This window comes from Petaurus breviceps, unplaced genomic scaffold (genome assembly GCF_028583685.1).
Source record: "Petaurus breviceps papuanus isolate PSGF00001 unplaced genomic scaffold, PetGlider_PUasm1.0 171, whole genome shotgun sequence".
NCBI lineage: Eukaryota > Metazoa > Chordata > Mammalia > Diprotodontia > Petauridae > Petaurus > Petaurus breviceps.
In genome coordinates, this window is record NW_027185754.1 from 26,507,681 (window position 1) to 26,511,742 (window position 4,062).

A 4,062-nucleotide genomic window follows, 5' to 3' on the forward strand; every position below is an offset into this window, starting at 1 on the left:
CATTTAATTAAATTTTCAAAAAAACAATTAGTAAGCATTTATTTTCTCTACTTCCCATCTCACCCATGGGGAAAATACAAAACTCTTATAAATATTCATAGTTATGCAAAACAAATTCCCACATTGTCTGTGTCCAAAAATATATGCCTTATTCTCCATTATAAGTCCATCACCTCTCAGTCAGGTGAATATCATTGTTCCCTGGAATATCAGTTCCCTGGAATGATGCCAATCCCCTCATTTGACAGATGAGGACACACGTCCAGAGAAGTGAAATGTCGAGGTCATGAAGGTAAGAAATGGCAGCTCTAGCATCCAAGCCTAGGACCTCTGACTCATCATGGTACAGTGGAAAGAGTGCAATTAATTTCTAATCATGGGAGTCAAGTTCAAAGAAAAGTTCTGCCACTTTCTGCCTATGTGACCTTGAGCAAGTAATGTTAGGTAGCTAGGTTGAGCAAGAGTGGATAGAATGCTGGGCCTGGAGTCAGGAAGACCTGAATTCAAATCTTATTTCAGACACTTACTAGCTGTGTGATCTTGGGCAAGTCACTTAACCTTTGCCTCAGGCTACTCAACTACAAAAAGCACCTACTTCATAGAGTTGTTATGAGAATCAAATGAAATAATATTTGTCAAAAGCACTTAGCATAGTGCCTAGCACATAGTAGGTACTATATAAATGCTTATTCCTTTCCATTCCCCCTTCCTTTTCTGGTCCTCAGTTTTCCAGTCTGTAAAATGAAGTGGTTGGATTAAATGACTCTTAATGTCCCTTTCAGCTCTAGATGTATGCTCTCTATGACTCCAAATCCAGGATGTTTTCCATTGTCAGAATATGATTAATAAATGTCTGTTGAATCAAATCGGTGAGACTAAGGAGAGACCAATGTCAAGATAAGGAGCAAAGAGTAGAGGATTCTTGTTTGGACTGATAGGCGTATACTAGGACACTCCTAGATGGGACAGACTTGGACTTGGCTGACATGTCTACAGCTGCAATGTTTAGCATTGGGAAAGGTAGTTTTATGCAGCGAAAAGAGCACTGTTATAAAAATCAAAGTATCTGACTTTTAGTACCATTCTTGCTGTGTGACTGGGCAAGTCATATCACCTTTTTGCTCATCAGTTTCTTCATCTGGAATGAAGGCATTGAAATGAATGACTCATATGATTCCTTTCATCATTAACACTGTCTTATCTATGTCCTAACATTCTGCACTCTGAAGTTCCTCCTGGATGTAACATTTTAAGATTAGTTGTGAAGCTCTTTGTGACTTTAGGTGATTCAGCACCACAGATAGCTCCCTTCTACATTTTCAGGAAGGTTGCTGTTGTCACTGCCAAACCATGACATCTGCTTTATTTTTTTTTAAGTAGTATTTGTTCCTTTTGTTATCTCACACTCATTTCTGGATATACCACCCTTTCTCCCCAAATGAGACATCACTTGTAACCAACAAGCAGTTAAGAAAACCCCACTGACATGTCAACTTCATCTGACACCTCTCCATTGAAAGATGCAGGTATTTCCCCTCATCTTTTCATTTTCCTTAAGGTTAGTGATTTGGAGCAATATTTTGTATTGCTTTCATAGTTTGAAATTCTTCATTGGAGAACTGGTTTTTTTTTTATAGTTTGTGTCACAATATAAAAAAGGTGCTAGATTTGAAATTAGAAGACTTGGGTTTAAATCCTGTCTTTACCATTTATTATGTGATTTCTTCTTTCTGGAATTCAGTTTCTGATTTGAAAATGAGGAAGTTGAACTAGATGACTTCTATGACTCTCCTTATCTTTTTATCTATGATCTTACATTATCTTTGATCACTTATCTATTGGAGAATGGTTATTAGGTTTTACATTTATGTTAATTCCTTATATATCTTGGATATCATACTCAACCTAAATACAAAGGAAAAGACTTTTTAGATTCAGGAAGAGTATCTATTTGGAACTTGTTATGAAATGTGATGTAAAATGCTGACCAAAATCTATCTTCTGCCAAAGTAGTTTATAGTTTTCAGAGAAGTTTTTAATTTAATGAAAGCCCTTCCCCAGTGATTTATATTCTTGGGTTTACTGAATATTGGGTAACTGAGCCTAATCATCTGTGATTGTTGCTTACCTAATTTATTTAAATGATGTGTTTTTTGAAACTAGTACCAAAAAGATTTAATGATTGCTGCTTTATAATATCACTTGAAGTCTGCAAGCATTTCCACATCATTCCTACTTTTCCTTCATTATTTTCCTTGAGATTCTAAATATTTTATTCTCTCAGATTAATTTAGCTATTATTGTGACTAGTTTTATAAAGTTACCCCTTAGTTTAACTGGCATAGCACTAAACCTGAATATTGGTCTAGGTAGAATAGCCATTTAAAAAATTTTAAATAATATTTTCCCCAATACATGTAAATACAATTTTAAATTTTGTTTTTTAAAAAAAATTTTTATTTCCAAATTCTTCCTCTTCCTTTCCCCTTCCCCACCTCATTGAGAAAGCAAGCAATTCATTATAGGTTATACATGTGCAGTCACACAAAACATGTTTCCATGTTAGTCATGTTGTGAAAGAAAACACAGACAAAAGACCCTGGAAAAATTCTAAAAAGTAAAGAAAAAGTATGCTTCAATCTGTATTAATCCATCAGGTCTTTACCTGGAGATGGATATAATTTTCTTTTCTCTCTCTCTCTTTTTTAAAGCAATTGGGGTTAAGTAACTTGCTTAAGGTTACACGGCCAGTTATTTCTGGGTGTGGTGCTAAGTGTCTGAGCCCGGATTCGATCCCCAGGTCATCCTGACACTGGAGCCCGTGCTCTTACTAGCTGAGCCACCTGGCCACCCCTAAGCAATTGGGGTTAAGTAATTTGCTCAAGGTTACACAGCCAGATGTTTCTGGAAGGGTGCTAAGTATTTGAGCCTGGATTTGATCCCTAGGTCATCCCGACACTGGAGCCGGTGCTCTTACTCGCTGTGCTACCTGGCCGCCCCCAATGGATATCATTTGCACCATAAATCCTTCAGAACTGTCTTGGATCATTGTATTACTGAGAACAGCTAATAGTTGATCATCATACAATATTGCTGTTATTGTGTATAATGTTCTCCTGGTTCTACTTATTTCACTTTGTATAAGTTCATGTAAGTTTTTCAAGATTTAAATGGTCATTTTACTCAATAGTATGGCTGAACATGAGCAATGAAAATTCCTCCAATTATTTAGTCTTCATTTATTTTTATAAAGAGCATTTTCAGAATTCTATTTATTCGTCTTAAGAGTGACTTGATACGTTGACTCCCAGATATTTGAATGTGTTACGTATTTATTTTGAAAGGGGTTTTTCTATCATTTCTTCCTTCATTGTTGTTATTGCTATACAGAAATGTCAATGATTTTATGTATTTATTTTGTATCCTTCTATTCTACTGAAGCTATTAATCATCTCAGTTAGTGCGTTTGCTGACTCTCCCTGTCTTTCTCCTTCGCTCCTTTTACTATCCCTTATCTCCAGGTTGTTCCTGGGAATGAAGGCAGTTATTGCTACTGCTTCACTTTGCCTTCCTCTGATCCAAATGATCAGGAGATGGGTTGTCCTGAATTAATTCATAGTTATTCATCCACTTATTCACTAACCAAATGCCTATTAAGCATCTTGCAGATGCAGAGCACTGTGCTAGCTTCTAGGGAAAAAATAAAGGCTACACAAGGTATTGCTATACAAATGTATACACTCTCAAACACACGAATGGATACATTATTTCATTAATGTGGAAGCTCCAATAATACAGATCACAATCCATGCCTGCCAGTATCATGATATTCTTGTCCATGCTGTCCCACAAGATGGCCACAGGGAGTCCGCTCAATGAGTAAGGGGCCTTCTTTGCTTTCTTTCTACTTTATTAAGATAGTAAGGTATCAAGGTTATCCCTTGCTCTTGACTTGTGCCCAGGACACCTTCTTTTTCAAAAATGTTTGTGGTCTAAGAGATGCTGCTATTACCTGTCTATAGGCTGCAGTTAGTCTGAAGCTGATAGTGGGAGTAGGAGGTG